At 39.6% G+C, this 21,816-nt stretch overlaps 1 long non-coding RNA gene across 1 annotated transcript; it reads left to right on the top strand.

Moving 5' to 3' along the window:
* Positions 1 to 231: 231 nt before the first annotated feature.
* Positions 232 to 6,133, top strand: LOC118283807. The gene is made up of 3 exons (XR_004784670.1): positions 232 to 1,894; positions 5,731 to 5,816; positions 5,993 to 6,133. It is a non-coding gene; the product is annotated as an uncharacterized LOC118283807 (long non-coding RNA).
* Positions 6,134 to 21,816: the final 15,683 nt, after the last annotated feature.

Below are 21,816 nucleotides of genomic sequence, written 5' to 3'. Positions count from 1 at the left end.
CCCAGTGGTGAAGAGCGTCAGCGGCCTAGACGTCAACACAGACAGCCCAAGTACTTCACATATGACCGGCCTTGTTCACCGGCCTGTTACAACCTAAGGACACTACGGCGGCAAGACTGTATGGTGCCATGGACATTATGCAGCCATACCCCTTCCAGCACTTCAGACAATGTTTCTGAAGACAGAAACATTGCACGCCACTGAACTGAGTTAGTACATATACACCACATTTAAATGGACTGTTGCACATGAGATGTACTGTGGATACACTCAACATACACATTTATATGACATTGTTGCAGTCAGTCGAATCACATTCATGGACCTTTATTAAAGGCAAGTGCAATCAACTTGGACATACCATTCGGACTGTTAACAAAGCAGCAATGAACTCTGTGTAACTAAGTGGACACTGTAGGTCAGAACAAGTACCCAAAACAGAGAACAAGGACACTGAAGGACACTAGGTGTTTATCCGACATATCTATCAAAAAATGTTGACAACATACTCAACATACTTATTGTGTGTATTCACAATACTAATATCCACTAATTGCAACTAAAGCAATATTATTTTTGATGCTGTTTAGGCACTTGCACAACCTGTCGCCCCCTCCTCCTTTTTTAGCCACACCACGGTTCGAGTGCACTCAAGACCCAGATGAGACAAACACATGCCTACTGAATTTTGGGAAAGTCTATAGGCTTCAATAGAGCCTGCCCAGTTTACTGGACTACCTGACGGTATCAGTGAGACAGATGTACTCCATCAAAGCCCAGACTGGTGCTGCTCAACTGCTGGTTTCTGTCTGGGGGGGCGCTACCAAGAATGCATCTGTGAAGAACAGCTGTTGATAGACGACTGGTCCTAGAGCCCTCCCTTGTTCTCCACCTGTACTCTAAGAAGTCGACGTCTACTGTGGTCAGAGGCCCAAACACAGTAGGCATCATTGCACAGGTCGCATGTGCAGGAGGGCAAGAGGGACAACTCTTGCATATGAGCCTTCAGCTCATATGCCTATGAGCTGAAGGCAGAAACCCAGTTGACCTGCGAATGCAGCTGGAAGGAACAGAGGCAGGCTCTGAAAGCTTGCTGCATCTCTAAAGTCAGTACAATGATATAAAGAACCATGTCCAGAAATGTTGTCACCTTGGAAGGCTGGAGCTTGTTCTTTTTCAAACTCAGACCTTGAATGTGATTTAAAAGCAGCCACATGACAGGAGCACTGTTCACCTATGACCACCCAGTCCAGTCAGCTATGAAGGTAACTGAAGACTGTGAGACCCTGCTGCTACCAAAAGAATGTCCACAGATATACTCAAAGACAGGACCAAAAATGTGGATATTCTGCCCTCAAAACTGAATCTCAGGAAGAGTCAATGCCCATGCCAGTTGGGTACCTGGAAGTACAGATCCTTGAGGTGGTGACAAATAAGACTTTATGCATTTTTATTCTGCCTCACCCTGGAAACTGCCAAAAGTATGGTCCCCCATACTGGGACCTCTGGTATTGTGAGAGGCGCAGATGCTCTCATCTGCCTCAAGCCCCTAGTGCACCCAGAAAGCTACCTGAGAGCTCCTGTGCACAGCGGTAACTTTCTTGTGCTTGTTGCAACAACTTAACTGTCTGGGCCCAACATAGCTGGAGGATCCACTGGCAATTTCAGTAAACGGTCCTGATCTCCTTGCTGGGAGTGGGATAGCCACAGGTGGTAACGAAACTGGAAACAATACGCTGGTATAAAGATTCACAGCTGCCGTAGCCGGGAGAGATGACAGAAAACACTGTTACTTGGAAGGTCACCAGCAACAGTGTAGAGAAAAAAACAGATAAAGGGAAACGGCAATCCAGGGAGGCCGCCCAAAGATAGAAGCCCAGCTACTGTATAACAGGTAAGTGGATACAATGCTGTAACACACACTTACACACACACAAACACAAACACACACAAACAAACAGATCATCGTTCACTGCACCCTGACTCAGATGGCGATCAAACAATTGATTCCATGCCAGGTGATTTAGAGGTAAACCATAGGCCGGTGGGTCTTAGAAAGAAATATCCACACACCTTGACAAGGAGGGGATCTTCCCCATACATATGGAGGCGTGTGGAGAACAAAATTATGACTTTGATACAATTCCTGCCTAAATTCATCCCGACACTAAAACATATCATGTAAAAAAAAAATCTAAAAACCTTTCCTCATTAACTGCCATTTTTAAAAATTCTAATTTGACTTTGAAAGGTAGCCAGAACAGTAAACTTGCTTGCTTGCCACAGAATAAATCTCACTCGTTTTGACTAATATTTGAGTGCATGGCCATGATATAATTTAGTTATTTTATCACTTCCCCTAACCTGTCTCTGTCTGTTGGAGAGATGCTTTGCAAACTTGGACTTGTTGGCTCCCTTGGTCTGCTTATGTTTCAAACATTTTTTACAGACAGTCTTTGTGGTGTTTGTAGCCTTTGCAAGCAAAAATGCCATACAGTAATTTGTTGACAAACAATTGACAGTCAGCTAGATCGCTTGTATTAGCAGCCTGGTTTTGCATCTGATTCTTATTAAACCTTATTAATAAAATGGGGCAGACAGTAATACCATTTTTAACTGAATTGTATTCTGATACCTCCCTCAGTATACCTTGTACCAGCTCCAAGACTCGAACGTGCCATAATTTCGCATTTTACATTTTGCTAATTTGATAGACCAAAGTGTCAGTATACAATGAGCAATATAATTTTTTTTGATTATTTTCCAATGTGTAAGGAATATTTCGAAGGCTGAACTAAACATGCATATAAGCAGCATTGACACTGCTTTTTTAATTAGTTTTTTATTGAAGTCTCAATACCTGGCAGGACTAATGAAGAATAATCCCTTTACAACCTTCACAACCCTCTGTAAATCAAAAACAACAGACGGATTTCCCTCCCCATCATCTTGGGCTTGTCCTTATATTAATAAGTCACCCACTTGAAAATAAAAATGTCTCAAGAGTGCAGTAGTGAAATGACAGCGAGCATCATAATCCATTCCAATTTGAGCTCTTTAGACCTTCAGTCACTGAGTCCTGTCTCCATTTTTCCTTTTCTTGCTGTAAGTTAAATCATTTTCAAGCTTTAGCGGTAAAGCATCTTGTCAAACAACTTTGAATACCAAAAGCTGCCAGCTGTTTATGCAGCAGTTCTGTATGTATCCATCTCCTTTCTGCTTCGTGGCTAATTCACATACAGTAAACAGGCCCTGAATTCTGATGCTGCCTGATGTGACCCAGTGCGTGAATAATGTTTACTGCTTTGCATAATTTTGAACAAATTCAACATATGTGTGTGGGGGTAGGTAGTTGCACCTGGCAATTCCAGCACTGAGCCAAGCCATCTTCAATTGCGCCATTGCCTTTGTAGGGCAATGGGGAGGTGAGTCTGACAGGGGTGCATTACTGTCCATTGATTAAAGATGATCCATGCTGGATGAGGACGTTTGGATCTGAATACAGAGCAGACAACAGGTTGTTGATTAGTTTTTATCCATAGGTTATCTTCAAAAACATTTTTCTTTTTGTTTCCTTTTCTTTCTGCTACAAAATGAAGATGCACACAGCAACGTTCTCAGAAAAATCATTAGCTCTACTTGGAAATTACAAAATAAAATGGTGCCTTCTGTTAAAAATGTGATTTATGAGAAAAATACAAATTGTCACATCCGCCAAATATTGTATAGAGTATATCAATGGAGCATAATCTTAGTTTAAATAGGAGTAGAAAAACATACTAGAATTGAAGCAAGAATAAATGACTTTGTCGTCCTTTTAACTCCAAAGCTTCTCTTCTTTTCCCCTGCTCCTCATGACGAACAATGGAAACGGAGGACACATGTAATGGTGTTCTCCACAGACAATCATTCATAGAGTATGAGACTCCATTACCTGGAGGTTCTTGGTGCATTTCAGACCCTCATTTCGTCTCAGGGTTCTTCTCACTGTATTCGCTGAACTCCCACTAACAATGATGGGTTTTCATGTTTGATATTTCATCATACATTTTGACTCCTTTTAATTTAACTTCTCTAGAGAAAGGGGGAGAGAGATTCTACTAATCATGATTTTTTTCCTCTTATCTTCTCCATCAACACAATATGTACCTTGTCGTTTGATACCATATGCCCTGATGGTTTTTGTACTTTATTGAAAATCTAAATTATGAAAATTTTGAAGAAAATCCTGTAGGGAGAAATTAATTGAATTCTCCCTAAATTCAAGATTTTAGGAATTGAAAGTTCACTTCTATAAATCAAGGTGATTTGTTTGACATACCCTGTCACGGGTTGTTTCTTTGGACACCCCCCCCCCCCCAAAAAAAAGAGTAATCCTAATCTGTAGGCTTTAATGGTGTACTGTTATATACATTTATGTTCTTCACACTTGTTGTGGATTTTTGTAAGTCGTGCATGTCAGCTCCTCTTCTCTATATAGGTTAATGGAGATATTTATGTAAGCATACGTCTGCCATTACTGTCATGTACTCTGAGTTTTGTAAAAATCCAGTGCAAACATTTTCAAATTCTTGCATTCTACAATATCTTTTTTAACACCAAAGACCAATATGCATTGATGCTGCACCTGTTCGGTACTTAAATGCCAAAATATTGTTCAAGCCACTTTTATCTAGAGGCGGTAGTGGGGGTAGGCATAGACTGAACAATAGAAGACTAATAATTGACCCCTGGGAGACCCTACATACATACAATGCAACATCAGCTTTTTATATACATATATATATTCCATTCCACCAAGTAGGTTACATAAGCAACAAAACGTATCGCATCAGCTCACTTCTCTTGGCTTTAATTAAAGATGTTGCAATCAATGACCATCATCACTCTAATTGGAGGATTAAATACTTAATTACCTTAAGATTGGTTTCTATGGTTGCAGTGAAACAAAGGACAAAATCAAAAAGACGACTGAAAATAAACAGGGAATTTATAAGTAATTTAAATGTATGAGAAATATTTTTTTATTTCAAATGTGTGTAAACTGAGTGTCTCAGAACATGATTTGTAAAGTGCAGATATAAACCTACAAAAAATACTTACAAGACCAGGATGGCACTCAGTAGAGCGCATAACTCATGATCAATGATGTATTGCATGCGGAGTTACTGGAGCATGCGCAGTGGAGATGTGAGTTAAGATGGCAGAAAGATGGCAGAATGGAGACGCTGTTCGTCACGCTCCAAGCTTATAAGTTACTGAGTTTATGTTCTACTAAGAGTGTCTTCAAACCCATACACCTCGGACACTACACTAGTTTTAATGTAATCCTGCTCACAAACAATACATACAAACCAACCAACCAACAAATACATGGACAACCTCCTCAGCGAAGCTTAAAGCATCCATTGTAAAATTGTTATTAAATCACACAGCCGTCTGATAACACCATATTTAAAATATAATCTGCACTCTTTACAATTTTCTTTTACTTTCTTTTATTTTTTTTCATCATTTCAGTGTCCATGTTCAGATTTGCAGTGGCATATCAATGCTGAGTGGTTTCTTTGGTATCACTGACCTTGTTGAATGTCGAACATTATGTATCTGATGTAGGTGTTTGCCTGGTAGAGAAGAATGTTTGACACATTCTTGCCATTTGCAGTTTCAAAAAAAATGAATATCATATGAGTATTTATAAATGTGTCTTGTTTCAATGTGTGTATTTAGTTTGTTACCTAAGGTTACACAAGATTCAGGAGCCAGTTTGGTATTTGCAAGCTGAGCCCCACACATTGTGATGTCCCACTGTGCAGGTAAAAGGACCAGTGATATTCAGATTCAAAAATGTTGTGCATAACGTGATAACCGTCTCAGCCTAGACGGAATTAGAAACACATCTCATGCCGTTATTAGGCTCTCTATTTAAAACGACTAGTCAGAATTGTTTTTTCACTGCATAGCAATGTGTTCATTGCTTTCTTCTTCTCAGCTTTGCCCTGCCACTTGACGGAGCAGATGGTGCTTCTTGATCCTAGCACTGCTACTCCTGTTCAACTCTGCGCTGCCTGTCAGACTGTCACCCACCTCTGCTCCTTGTACTCTGTACTGCAGTCTTGCCCGACACAAACTTAATAAAGCTACTCCACTGTATCTTTGCACCTGCTCTGAAAGTCTGTGGTTGAACCTGCTAAACTCGAATTACCCCTCATGTGTTTTTCCCTCATAATAAATTAAAGTGAAGAGATTTAAAATGCCCTACAGAGAAATAAATCTGGGTGTAAGTAATACATTCACAATTGAGGTGAATTAATCGGTATCAGAAAGTGCACAGTGGTGCTTTGACTGAAACTCATACTTGCCAGCAGAAAAAACAAAATTGTAAGCAAATAACAATTTGCTTAATCCGTCAGCGGTCCAAGCTTAGGCATGACAGGAATGTCAAATTTGTCATTGGAGAGACATCAATATATAAAGGGTTTGGAGGCTGGTGTTCCTTTATAAAGCCAACCCTCAGTGTTTTCACACATTATCATGTATGTAGTCATTAAGTGTATGTTTAAGAACCTATAACAAGATCCTTGATTTAAAGTGAGCCTGCTGGACACAGAAAACAGTCAATCAGAAAATGTGTTTTCAGATAATGCAGGAAGCAAACATTATTCCAATCAGCTGCAGCCAATAAAATTTGCCAGTAATCATTTCACTAGGAAAAACTGACAGAAGCCATCTGGAGCTCAAAAGCCTGCTTATGGTCATACCTTTGTCATAAATTAAAGACCCAGGGTTTCAAAAATAACTGAATGGAATTAATTTCAAGTGATAGCCCTGCTCATGTTATCATTGTAAAATCCACATTTGCAGCAAGTTAATGGAAAGCTTGACAAGCATAGAAACAGTAATTCAGTAGGCAGGGCTAAGCAAACAGTCAGTTGTTATTTACTGTTACTGTCAAACCTTCGTCGGCAGACCTAAAACTTTTATGCACACGACAGGGTCCATTTGGCATGGTCATCAAACAAAACATGACGGCCCAAATCCAGTTTGCTTGGATGTGTCATTGGTCAGGTTCCAAAACATGCATTTTACACTATCGGTACTTGTCATGGGATTTCAAGTGCAATTCAGGACAGCAGATAGGCACTTCAACCTTGCAGACTAGGCAATGGAACAGTTTGTTACTGGTTTTGTTCTGCTGACTGCAGCTGACCGACTGAATTAATTTCCTCCAATCAATATTTAATTACCTATTTCTTTTGTGTAAGATGTCGGTAAATTCTCCTCAAGTACATCAAGGACTTTTGTATGGGCGTCAACTCTCCTCACTCCAAAGTAAGGACCAAAAATATTTAGGTAGGACAGTCAGTATAACAGTTATTACAATGCAAAGGATCTAATGGTATACAGCAAAATTAAAAGTTTAAACTTGTTAGAATATTTTCATCTTACAGCTCACAGTCTTTCATGAATGCTGAACAACATGCAGAATGAAAGTGGTTGGTACATCTAATGCACCTTTTTATTTTTAAGACTGCTTCAGAAGTCTTCTGTTTGGTTTGTGAGGCTACCCTGGACCTCTAACTACAACTATCAGTCCAAGTAACAGCCTTGTGATCAATATAGCACATATTGTAGTGGAAGGGGAACGGGGGCAAAGCAAGGGCATGGGGAACTACTTTCACTTAAATGGCCTTTCTGTTTAAAAGTGTCTTGACTTCCAAGAAAACAGAGAAAGGACATAAGGTTGAATCTCTGCACATTCAGTCAATCTGAAACAGAATATTTTCCTCCTTCATCAGAGAACTCCAGCAGTATTATGTTGTTTTGTGTGAGTGCTCCCATGACCATGAGCATCAGAACATTGTGACCTTCTGATCTCAAAGCTTGCTCACCTGAAACTGTTGTACATAGACACTTGACACTTTACCTCTTGGTTGTGTTTCCTACCTTAAATATGCTGTCAAAGAAAGCTATGAGCCCCTGTTTGAGGATGACCTATTGAACTTCTTTAGCAGACAAACAGTTGCCTGCCAGTTACTAAAAAATACAAAAAAAACTAACTGAAAAGATTGGCAAATAAAAAGAATTGTGTATTACCTCTCCCACAGGAAGTTTTTGTAGATATCACCAAAATGTTAGGTGTTGCCTTGGGAATTTTTTTAATCTCATAAATGAGGAGGACTTGATTTTCAATGAGCTTATAAATGACAGCTGCATCATGCAACAGTAAAAAATAGTTTTTTTTTTCTTTTTCTGTCTCTAGAGACTGTAGTCTTGCCTGAGCTGTGGTAAAGCTGCATTGGAAATCCCTGCAATGCTGATGAGGATTTAAAAGGGAATTGCTCATATAATGGGATGGTCCTGGGTGACTTATCCAAATCCCTCACTCATCTTCTTTTATTGCTGTTCACTTCGTCCCCTTGTGCCACTCCACACATGGTGGGTGAGCAACACTAGAGAAATCCTCATTGTTTTGCCTGTTAATTACCCTACACGCCGGTATAGTTGGGAATAGGTATTGTTTTCAAGTGTGTGTTTGTGAGAAATAACTAAACAGCGAATCAACAAATTTGGACAAAACTTGGTGGAAATATTACTCCTGGCAACTCCAGGTGGTTACTGTATGCTTCTTACATGAATGTGCACAGTGAAAGCGTATCTACGAGTCTATGTTAAATCATGTCTGCTTGCCGAGGATGGAAAAAACATTATGGGTGTTTTACTGAGGTGGGCAGGATTTCTTTTAAGAGAGGCGATGGTCAGTCTGACTGTGACAGTCAGTTTATGTCTGTGTGAGAGAGAGAGAGAGAGAGAGAGAGAGAGAGAGAGAGAGATAGAGAGATAGAGATAGGCAAAGAAAACTGCACACAACTATGCAATGAAGCAACAGCGCAAAAAATTAAGTTAGAGATCTTTTATGTTGTGTCAAAAATGTTTGTATCATCGCGAAACAACGGCAGGCCACCATAGTCTACGATGTAATTAATGGGAAGCACTGTGACATGAACAGAGTATGCATTGCCCCATCTATGTTTTCATTTGATTTGCTCAGGTTCTTTCTCACTGGGATAGGCCGCTATCGAAACTTCAAATCAAATAATAACCATTAACTTAATGACCAAACGTGTCCTTTTGGATATTTCATAGCCAGTGAAAGACACGTATTGATCATGATTAAACTACTAGCCTTGTAAAGACCATTAGAAGGTATAACAGGAAATTATTTGACCGCTAATTTGCAACGGTAAATACATAGTTACACTGAGGAAACATGAATTAATGTTAGACAGGACACTAGACAGGATCTGTTTGCTTTTTCAATATTTAGCTGAAACAACAATCTCTTTCTCTAACCAAAGCGATTTAGATTTTTGAAGGGGATGTAATCACCCGTGTCTGGTGACAAAGACCCCAATGTTTCTGGTTTGATTCTTGCTGGGGAAACTTCACTCTCTCCTTGTTTCTTGTTTTCCTCTAAACCTTCCAATTAAGGCGAATGCCAAAAATAAGTTCTGCATAGTGTGTTCTTGTTAGGGTCTACCACTTCTCTGTCCCTATGTTTCTCTGTGTTTGTGTTTGTCTGTGTGTGTCTTCCTCGGCTGGGCGTGGCTGACCGACTTCCTCTTCCCGCCACTTAACCTACTCACCTGCTGCACATCGTGATGATTGCCACTACTCACCTTCTCCTGCTTAAATACCCGGTCCTTCTCTTCAGTCTTCGGCAGTTTGTTCCATAACGCTAAATCCAATCCTCGTACCTTCTCGTTTTTGCTCCAGTCTGTCGTGCTTCCAGTATTTTTACCTTGCTCTCCTCTGCCAGCAGATCACCTCCAGCCTCTCCACCTGCCGCGTCCAGCCGCTTCCCCCGCTCTGGCTCATTCGGAGAAGTTCCACACTACCTTTGCTAATTCAACCTGTGACTTTGTGTAACCCAGTCAAGACTCTGACGATTTGTTGTCCGCCTTTTGGGTTCAGCTCTTGTTTGGTTTTATGAGTGAAGCTTAACAATTCCGTGCTTTAAAAATTGACTTCATTGAACATAATTCACAGGTTCCAGCAAAACACAACTGGAGTCAAATTACTCCTGAATTAATTGTAATTACAACAGTTGCAATATAATTGTACAACATACGCTGTTAACGTTGCTACAGGTGACATACTGATACATTACACAATTATTATTAGCCTCCGTTTCTGCTCCAAAACCATGGCTGGTCTAAAGCAAAGTTTGACCTTCTTTAATAGGCAAATTTACCACTTTTTAATATTTTGCAATTCACATCTCCAAAGATAAATATTTATTTTTAATGAGGGCAAATGGTTTGAGATGACACAGTTAATGTTCTGTGCCTGATTGTTATGTTTGTGTAATTGGACTTTTAAAGGCATTTATCAGCATGGGATGGTATTTCTTTATCGTATTATATGCTGTAATTAATCATTCTGCAACATATCTGCCTGATCCAACTACATTTTTCTTTGCATGACCAATATTCAATTTTTCATCGTGGCATGTCGCTTACTCAACTTTTAAATTAGCTGCGCTTTAATGACAATTCCGCATCTAAAGAGAGGATAATTACAATACCTCCATGATATCAATAATATTTGTCAGGTTTTAAAAATAACACATGCAAATAAATGCTATTAATGTAAACATATCTTGCTCAAAATGTTAAATGGGTGTGAGCAGAGGAAGAGTTGGAGTTATACAGATTAGACTGTTCCTTTTCTTTATAGGGGCTCTATACATATTTCAGAATTTTGCCCTGACACAGCACTCAAGGTCGTAGCACTGTTTAGGTTTCTTGATTGCCAATGATTCTTTGATTTCTTACATAAAGAATTTAACAAATCTGCGTATTTTTGCATGGGTTTCACATTTGTATTTGTTTTTGTGTTGAAGCATTTACATGGTGCTCCATTGAGCTGGTTGATGTTATTTGGTGGCTAGATTGTATTGATTTCCGTTTGGTTCCAGTCAAAGGCCACGAGCAATCTATCATGTAATGTGTTTCATGTTGATCATGTTGACCACAGCAACCAGGGAAATCAAGAAACAACATATATTGCATTTCCACTGTAACAGGAAAGGAGAAAATTTCACTTCAATGAAATTAAACACGTGTTGACAATGTGCTGCTGAAATTTTAGCGAAATTAAAGCAACACAAAACTAGTTGGTTTAATTAATTAATCTCACCTGTGCCCTGTAAAAATATCAAATTACTTTGTCAATTTGTGTGTGTGTGTGTGTGTCAGGGCATGGATAATTTCTGACTGTTTCTGTTTGTGTATTTCTTAATAGAGAGATATTAATCTATTCAAGCTATTTTGGAACTGGAACCGAGGATGTCTCACAGGGTAGAGGACCAGCAGCATTTATGATGATAGAGACATTTGTGTTTAAAACAAATCAGTCAAGGTCAAAATCTCCTCCTCTCCAATACTACAGTTAAAGGTAGCCTTGGACTCTGGGGAGTGTTCCTCTGACTCCCGCCTCCCTCTTTCCCATGAGTAGAATGACAGAGTAGCAACTAGCACAGCAGTGTGAGTGGGAGGCAGATTCGATGGGATACAGACCAGTGGCTGACTGCGACTGATGCTGACATATGCAGCAGGATTCTTTTCTGCTGTTATAGCTTTGCTGACACATTCTCTATATGAGTCATGCATTGCCTCACAGTTACTTTATGGGGTTTAGTGCGTTCTCCGCTGTTATCACATGTGAAATCTATTCAGTATTAAATACCCTCTACAGCATGCCAGGATCCTGACAAATATGAGGGTGATGAATAATTTAAAGGGAACAGTTTTAAAAGGAATAACCACGGCTATGATGATCTCTTTGCATTCCTCAGTGGCATCCCTGTGGTATTGGAAAGAGAAAGAGGCAGTGCATGCTGCTCGTGTGTGTGCAGGTTTCTAAGTATATGCTTATGTGTGCAAGATCAGTGTCTCATCCCACATGGGGCACAAAGGGCACAGGGATATTTGTAAGTCTGCTGTGAAGGCAATTCCTGTATTACACAACAGTGATGTCGTGTTTTCTTTCTGAATACATTATGTTGAAAGCTGAGAACCGGTTGCTACTTTATTATGAAGAAACCAAATTTCACTTAAAAAAAAAAAAAAAGCAATATGAAGTGTAATGATAAGACTGCTTCAGACCAGATAACCACTGTTTGTGATGCAGCGATGATGCAGCAAAAACATTTCTCAAGGCGAAATACATGTTACAAAATCGTAACAAGAGGGGGAGCAGCTTTGTCAGATAGACACTGCAGAACATCTAAAATCTATATTTGTCAAATTACAAGCCCAGATATCACAATTGTAAAAGTTAACTGTACAGCAAATCTGAATGATGGAGGGAGTCATGGGCCAGCAGATTCATAAGAGAGAAAGCGAAAGAGGCAAAGACAGGGTGAGGAAAGAGACAGAGAGAGATTCTCTTATCTGTTTTTATGTCATTGATTTATTCACGCATGGAAATGAGGGCAAAACAGTAAATATATCAGAGTGATTAAAACTCAATAGAAAGATTGAGCCCCGTGTCTTTGTCTTTGCCTATTCATTTTGTTTCACATTACAAGAATAATTAAACATTGATTATCTATGTCCAATCGTTACATGAGAAAATCTCAAGCTCTTGAAACCCACTACTGTCTGCAGACCCCAAAAGACAATTGTGTCCTAATCAGAAGAAAGATGGGTTTGTGATGTATCACATGTTGATGATGGTAATAATGATTTTACAATGAATATTCATCAATGATTAATTATTAAGTTCAAATTCAACTGAGAGAACTCACATAGAAATCTTGTATTTGCCTATAGTTACCCATGGAGTAAATAAAGTGATCAAAGAAAATTACATAGAAGAAAAAAGAAAAAAGAAAAAAAACAAAACACAAAAAAATAATCTTCTATTTAAATTCACAAAGCACCATTTAGTGTTTTGAATAGCCTGGGTATGCATTTCACCATTAGGAAGGTGAGCCACCCTGCAATGGAAGCAGCGCGCTGATGTAAAATGCAAACTTCTGACACTGGTCACACTTCAGGCATTTGCAATTAAAAAGTTGTTTATCACAGCTCCCAGTCATTGCATTGAAGAGCATAGCAATGAGCTGCAGAGCTTTAATCAGACATAGGCAGTGTTAAGAATTAAACTGTATGGGTGAAAGATGATAGCCACTGCTGCTTTTCACTATTAACTTCATGACACATGCTGAGCTCTGCTGAATAATTAAAGGGAACATTAATTAATAGTTTGTTAATTGCAGCTCACCTGCATAGGAAACATTTCACCTATAAGATGTTATTCAGGGTGATCACCTAAGGAATGTGTGTAGCAACTATAGCAAGCATGAGATGGCCCGAAACAGATTTGGAGTTTGTTGTTTGAAGGTGCATTGTTGTAATATGGTAAAATAAAGTTCCCTCTAAAGATGTGAAAACCTTTACATTTCCACAGCAGTTTCCAAAAAATATATATGGGAAATGGCTAATTTTGCTTTTTGGCGGTGAGTTAAATGTGTAAATTGACACCTACATTAAACATAAAGTGACTGCTTGCAACTTGTTAGCCTAGCTTAGCATTGAGGCTGTGGACAGCTAGCTTGGCTCAGTTCCAGGAAGAAGTCCAGTTCATAACCTCTAAAAAAAGAAAGCAATTGTCAAGATATTGACAGGGAGCTCCGTGTAAGGTGCACTGGCGCAACAGAGGGAACTACGTGGTGAATGTTGCTGCTCCATGGCCTCTGCAGCCTCTCGGAGTAGCAGCGCTACGGACATCACCATCATGCATGACGTGAGTCAGGTAACAGGTTCCGCTTAGCGCTGTGGAGCTTGTTGGTCTCTGGCAACAGGTTCCCAAAAGGTAGCCTATGGTGTGTCGCGTCCTTACTGAAGACCCGCCTTGATGACAGGACTGACAGATTGCATATTCAAATCCAAGTTCCCAGAACGTGGTAACATTTACATTCAAATGCTATGACTGGGGGCGCTGTTTCACCTTTTGCATTTACACATTGTCCACCGAAATGCAGGTTAAGTCTTTGAAAATGAAAAGTCAAATGGAGTTTGCAATTTCAATTTCAAATGGTTAGAAATGCATCTTAATTTTAATTGCTTAAATGGAAAATTTGCCTGCATTGTTTTTTATTGCATTTACATTTGAATATTGTACTCAAAAGAGCAGGTTAAGTCTTTGAAAATGTAAAGGCAAATGGATTTAAATTTTCATAATGTCATCAAATTGCATTATCATTTTAATATAGTCATAGAATGCCCATACAAGGATGTGAAAATGAGAATTGGATTATTGCATTTTTATTTACATTTTTACTCCAAAGTCATACATTTATGGAAAATTATAATGCTTTTGTGGAATTACATCGGATATTTTCACATTTACATTATCATTTGAATTAAGTCCCCATATAGGCTTCCATAGAGATGTCTGTGATAATGATTTCACAATGCCTGTGTTGCAACATTGGGTTTTGGCCCAGTGGTTAGTGAGTCGGACTCCCATAAAGAGGACCCAGGTTTGCATCCAGGCCAGAGCAGCAAAATCACAACAACAACAAAGAGAGAGACAAGCTTTCTCTAGAATCGCTTACTGCCCCTTTAAAAACAACTTCACTTCTTGTGATGACAACACCCGTGGAGCAAAGTCCAGTTGCTCCGCATTCAACACCCTCGTGGAAAATCTCTTGTCAGAACTTGGTAAGTGGTGTTCTCCTTTCTTAATGCTAAGTTAAGTAGTTTATATTTATGTCCCAATGCAGCTATGAATTCTTTTTTTTTTTTTAAATTGTTAAACTTTCTTTCAGTTCCTTTAAACTATTGCCCTGGCCTCCACTCTGGGGGCTTGTGGGGTCTTGTGGGGGCTTGTGGAGTCTATAAAGACCAATATTTCAGCCTATAATATCATTTTTTGTTATTTGTTGCCTCTATTCCTTTTATCAGATTGCTTCAGATCTTTGTGCAAAGCTCTGACTCGCAGCATTCTCTATTTCTCTCTTCTTTATCCAGAACACATATATGTCATCTGATGTGAGTGTGGGGGGAAGAGTGTAGCAAAAGTCGCTTGATTGCTTTCATTTTGTTTATGTCTCTCCATTTGAAGATCTCTATTTTTGGCCTTGTCTTTTCCACCTTACTTTGTCGTGACACTCAGCAGGGCTTTTTCCGTGCCAATATTCTTCATTACTTCTCTTCTCTCCTGCTGCTTTTACCCTCCAGATATCTTTTTCTTCTTACCTGCACGGTTTGCCTCGAATATCCCCCTCTCCTTCTACTCATCTGCACTCCAAACGGAATGACTGTGCATGCAGTGATTTGCAGGTGAAGCTAATTGCAAACTAGAGGTCAAAGCATCATCTATCTCTGACTTTCATTTAGATTTAAAATTACATTTCATTTTGTATATTGCTGAGCTGTGATTCACCTGCGTCATTATTGTGGCATCACTTGGGGGAAAGTGATTCCCGAAAAGTATCCCGTTTCCATCTGCACGAGAAAAGAATGCCATCCATTTTTCAAACTCCTTTTAATATTTTAATAAACCTCAACCATAGTTGATTCTGTGCCTTGTGTTTTGCGATGCAATTCAGCAGCAATAGTCAGCAAATATTGTAATACGTGCTGTGATCAGAACACAGTGAAACTTATCCTGTTGCTAAAAGCGTAGTGATCTTTCATGGCAGTATAAATGTTTGTTAAGGGCTGGTGTGTCACATCAGTAGCCCACAGCAGCCTTTAGTTTAGCTTACATGCATTTTATTGAATACAAAATGAAGACATGTCGTTTGAAGAAACTGGTTTTCATAATAAAAGTAGTATATCCAAGAAATATTCTGCTTTGCTTCACCTGCATTTTAAGTATCAAGCTTGCTCCCCCTTTATCTCTCCATCAGAGAAGAAAGTTAAAACTACAGTTACATCGGATTGGAAGGTTGGATTGGAATAAAGAGCCCTTAACCCAACGTAAACCAACCAACCCGTACAGACCTGCTATATTTTATTCATGACGACAGAATAAACTGTCTTAAAGATACTCCCCTTTGTTTATTTATATGTCCTTTGGAAGGAAAAGAACAAAATTGGCTGTTAGACACTCAGCTCTTTCATCTAAGCACATAATACCGGACATTGCAGGTTGTGGTCATGTGCAAGTTTTTATCTTTTCTAAATTAGGATGGATTTATTCCACATCAGTCCTACGACACTACACCAGCAGGTGCAGTCCAGCTGCTGCTCAAAACACATAGTTCTGAACCTGAGTAATGGTGCAGCATTTGTAAAGCAAATGTCAGAAAATCCTCTTGCAAATTCTAAAAAGCCACGAGATCTTCAGGATCAGCTTCTTCTCACAGACCATTCACTCTTTTACTTAATGTATGGGTTTGAGCTGTGGGGTGACAAGTTAGCTGATGGATGAGGTGATTATACCTCCCTTTTGCCACACTTGAGGACAGTCCCCAGTTCCTAATTTGTAAGAGGGCAGACGACAAGTGAAGATATGTGGACCCCTCTTTCTATCCTCTACCCCTCAGTCCCTGCCATACTACTTCCCCAGTTTCCAGTCATTTAACTAATCTTGTTTTATCCCCTCGCGACAGGCGCAGACTCAAGATGTTAAAATGGAGTGTAGTAGAGATAACTTGCATGGCAGGGCCACAGTAATTTAATGGGAACAGATGTTTCCCCTGCTAGAGTGACAGCAGATCCTTCTCAAGCTCCCTGAAGGGAGGAGCGGACACATTAAAGATTGTTGTTGTGCCTGTGGTCAACATTACAGAGACCCAGCTTTAGACTGAGCTCCATGTCCATGCTCCATGAAAGCAGTGATGGACAGAGACAGGTGCCTCTCACCCGCAGGTGTTACGGGTGTTGCAACCCCCCCCCTACCCCTCCACCTTTTTCTGAGGCTGCAACTGGTGAAATGGAACAAGCTGCCCATACTTGAAAAGGTATTGATCAAGTCAGATTGGTTCAACAGCCATCCGGCCAATCACAGCCATTTGAAAAACCCATCAGGCCAGGGAAGAGTAAACAGTTGAAATATGGTAACGTTTTAGGAACAGGGCTGTCACTTACAGCTGGCTGCCAGATCAGGGAATAACAGCTGGTGTAAAACAGCTATTAAACTAGTTAGGATTGTTAGCAAGCTACCTCAATCATTCCAAATGCAAGCTAAGGGGCGTACAAACCTAATATAAAACAATAGAGCTGTAGTATTCTTATTGTCATTATAAGAATCAGTCTGACAGAGCTTTAATAAAACGGTTACACAACTGTTCCTGGTCTCTCACCCCCCAAATGCATACAATTATTTGTGCGTAACTTTGAGTACTGACAAATGCATGTTCAAATCCACACACAAATACAAAGCAATTTGTTTTTTATTAATATTTCACGTACATCTTTTTAACATAACTTTTACAGATGTAATACAGTGCAAACAATGAAAAACGATTTCATAAACATACAATGACACCCAAAAAGACATGCACACTGTGGACCAGGGCCTTCACAGTCAAAATCTCATCACAGGACACAGAAAGCTAGTTTGTAATTTATGATTGAAATTCTTTCACTTATATTGTAGTGAATTAATTTTGTTCTTGCATTATTGTTATTTAGATATTTATTCATGTGACTTGGAGCCATTTTTTTTATCTTAAAATATATTTTTTAGATAAAGAAAGGAAAAGGTTTTTTTTTCTCGATTATTGTATCAGTTTAGTTAAGGAAATCACATTAGGCATCAACCTTGGTGAGGTTGATGCCTCACCAAGGTTGATGCATGCGTGTGCATGCCTGTGACTGCATGCACACGCATGCAGTCAAATTAAATTCGTTTTTTTAATCGTCTTCATCTTTCTTTATCATCACCACATTATTGATCCCTGAAGAAATTGTGTTTGATACAGTTGCTCCAGCATAGAAAAAATATTTAAAAAGTATGCCGTACTATAACAATATGTATGGTAAAGCATGTATTAAATGGACAATAACAAGTTTGGTGAATATCGTATTGTGTAGGGTAGGGTTCTACAATGTACATTTTTAACCCATGCTGGTGAAGAAAATGTAGAAATGGATGGCATTTGTTTTGAGTTAGTTGTGGTGCTTATGTCCCACCCGTAAAACCCCCACACTTTGAAAATGTGCGCCTCTACTCATGGACAGGGAAGCCCTTGAATAAAAAAGACTAAAAAGGCCTTTGGATTAAACCTTGAAGCAGAACCAGTAGTGCAAAAGCATGAGAGATAGAGGCGTGCAAAAACAGTGTGAGGGTTTTTAAGGGTGTCCTTGTATATGTCTGTGAAATCAATTTTTTTTTTCTGTATATGTGTATGTGTATATGTGGGCATTGCTGTATTTGTGTATGAGAATGTGTGGGCATTTGAGACCAAGTCCAGACAGAGAGACAGTAGACACGGATCGACCCACTCTGTACATCAAACAGAAGCAACAACAAAAAGCATTAACACTCCCAAAGAGAGTCAGAGAGAGAGACAGAGAGGGAGCGAGAGAGACAGAAAGAGACACAGAGGGAGGGAGAGAGAGAGAGAGAGAGAGAGAGAGAGGAGAGAGAGCAAGCATGGAGTGTATTCCTCTCTGCTTTTTCTCTCTGTCTCTTTGCAGTCACACAATGAATCCCTCTCTCTAACCTACTCAAATTGAATTCTTCCTTTACGTGTCATGCAAAAATGAGAAAGCATTCCATTACAAGTCTTAGCTTTTGCCTCATGCTTGTAATTCGAGTTGTCAGCCATGCTTCGTAGGTAAACATCACACCCCATTTTCTTGCACTGCCATTGTTTTCCCTCTTGACTATTTAAATATCAACATAAATAAAAGGTAGGGAAGATTGTAAAATCAATTTCTTTCCAATAGTAAAAAGGCCTGAGCGATGTAATTCATTTTAAAATAAAGACGAAGCGTTAATAGTGATTCTGGGACTAGATAGATGTGGAAATAAATGGATTAAAAGCAGTCTTGTTACTTGTCTGATAAACATGATGGGAGTGGATTGTAAGTGTAAAGCAGCACTTGTAAACTGTAACTGTTCACTGTAAATCCCCTGGCTCCTGTTGTGGAGAATAACAATTCTAAATCAAACATCCACTAGATATTTGAGCTTTTGGTTTCTATTGCCCTGTCAATTCATTCTGCACTGATATTCCCTGCTGATTGCCCATCCTAACGTTTTCACCAAAAGGTAATCCGTTCAAGTAAACAATGATTTGGCCAATCACTCCTTGTGCTTCTATCCCCAACCCCTCAGCAGAAACACATTGCATGATACAATCTAACCACATTGAACACAGAGACTGTTTTTATTGGTATGGGGTGTAAAGGCTGTGTTTTGCTGTCTATCTCCCATGTGCTTATTTTTTCTTCATGTCTTGTATTTCTTACTGGACCCATATGAGATTATGGTCAGGTCTTGATGTTAATGTCCAGCTATCATGTCTCCCAGGCCAATAATTATCATTAGGTTTCAAAGTGGAAAGACTCAAGAGGCTCTAGAGGAAGACTTGTATCTTTCTGCATGCTATTGTCATGGAATATTACAATGGTTGGTCATCGATAATATTAATGCCCATGAATATCTGAGTTTAGCTACTGCTCATCAATTCTTCTACATTCATTTATGAAAAAAAATACAATGTTGTGGTAATATAACATGATTTCCACTATTATTATTCACCACACTGACCATTAAATTTAGTCCAAATATGCAAATCATTGGTTTGCAGGAGCCGTTCTACAGATAATTTTGAGAATGGAGCAAAATGGGAGCACCATAAACTTCCACTGACAACAGACAAATCCAATGTCAAAAAAGCAGCGCCACACTGATTGTACAGTATGTTCTCACGCCAAGCGACCCAATAGGCAAAAATAAAATTTATGTGCATATTAAATGCAAGATCACTGCTGCTTTCGGGAAAGAAAAGCTGTCATATCCGTAAGAGGATGTGCCAATTGGAAAGGTCACAACTGTCTATAGAGAACAAATGAGGCCGGTAATCGTTTTTCCTGCCAGTTTTCTACGGGCACATAAAAGACCAGGTGCTTGTCTGAATCATGATGATCCCTTCCAAGTGAAATCACTGACGCGCACCCGGCTCAATTAAGGTGCTACTACTGCAGCAGAGAATAATCACATTCTGTGGTAGACAGTGAAAAAAGTAACACAGCAGCATCCTAAGGAAAGTTAAACAAATATGACTGTCTGTAATGGAAATGACCAAAGTGACTCTGACAGTCACCACACCTCTGTGAGAACTCTGGAGCTGTTTAAAGTGTGTACTCTTACACGTCAAGGTCGTGTGTGTCACTTGGCGAGGAGGATTACTGGGGCTAATGGACAGTGCTTGACTTTAATGAAGAGCCCAGATGAGGAGGCACATTTGTCCCCATCGACTGCCATTTCCATTTTCATGGGTGCCCAGATGCATCACGGAGGGAATTTCATGGCTGATTGCTGACCCCTGTGGACTAAATCAGCCTGTGGACATCCAGTATGTGTAACCATGCAATATACATGGTTCCACTTCATTGATGTTTAACAGTGCTATGTCAACACAGAGCAATCAATTTCAGTTAGAGCACAGAGTTGAGCCTGAATTGGGTTCTTTGATCCTGAGTCAGGATCCAAACTCAAATATTTCTAACATGAGGCACACTCAGGAACACAAAGAACTGTAAATGGAATTCAGGCTGTAAGTCAGGCTTACACATATAAGGCTTATATGAAGAGTGATCAAAAAGCTCTTAAACTTTCCCATTAGAAAAAAAAGCGTCTGACACAGCTCTTTTGTAATCTGCGGAGCAACCAGAATCGTGAATTGGATTGTGGTTGAGTCCATGATACTTAATCATTTTCTTATCAGTGGTTGCTGTCAGAGCACGGCAAAGGAATGACCCCAAAAGAAAGAGGAGAAATGAAGGACGGAGGGCGCCTCATGCTAGCCCATTGCCTCCTTTGAGCTCAGTGACACAGTTGCCTATTGACACCGGTGCTTTATTCCACCCAAAATCCTCTCCTGATACCCGCTCTGTGAAGGTTAATGGGGGATAAAGCATTTTGTCATAAACCTCACAGCAGCGCCTTTTCTCTTGGTCTGGTATTAGAGCCAACAGGCGGGATAGAGTGAAAAATTTATATCGCTGCCAGTGGTCACTAGTGAACAACTTTTCATCATGGCCTATTTCCAAACAATATACCTACGAGGGTGGATGCATTGAGTCCAAGAGCACGACTTAAAATGTGAAGTGTGGGTTTGTCATTTTGTTGCAGACGGGTTATTGCTCTATCTCTGTGGTAAAAAATAATAAATCAAGTTGGTGAAATCAACCATTTCATTGAAATATGAGGGAGGAAAACAGAAACGGTTTTATTAAATGCTAAAACCCACTTCAGGATCCCCTCCCTCAGGTGTGATGAAATAAAGTGATGAAGGACAGATTGGTATCTTTTTCAGGACAAAAGTCTATTTGACATGCAGGCTAAGAAAACATTTTCTCATTTGAGGAAGGAAGTACGCCAAAACCATTGTGACTTACTGTCTATCCAAGCGATGCCCTTTCCTGAAAAACTCAGTGCTTTTTCAACCAGCGATATATGCTATTACCTGGGTAAAACAAAAATGCATTGAGTACCTGAGGACTAAAGATATCAGGTGCAGAATGGATAAGTCAATGCCTGTTGTCACTTTGGAATTTGTGTTTGTATGTTGCATAAGGCACTGATGATTATTTAAAGCTCAAACAATGAAAATACAAG

Source organism: Scophthalmus maximus, chromosome 10 (assembly GCF_022379125.1).
Source record: "Scophthalmus maximus strain ysfricsl-2021 chromosome 10, ASM2237912v1, whole genome shotgun sequence".
NCBI classification, from domain to species: domain Eukaryota; kingdom Metazoa; phylum Chordata; class Actinopteri; order Pleuronectiformes; family Scophthalmidae; genus Scophthalmus; species Scophthalmus maximus.
The sequence above is the reverse complement of the archived record's forward strand: the minus strand, read 5'-3'. Positions and strand labels throughout refer to the sequence as shown.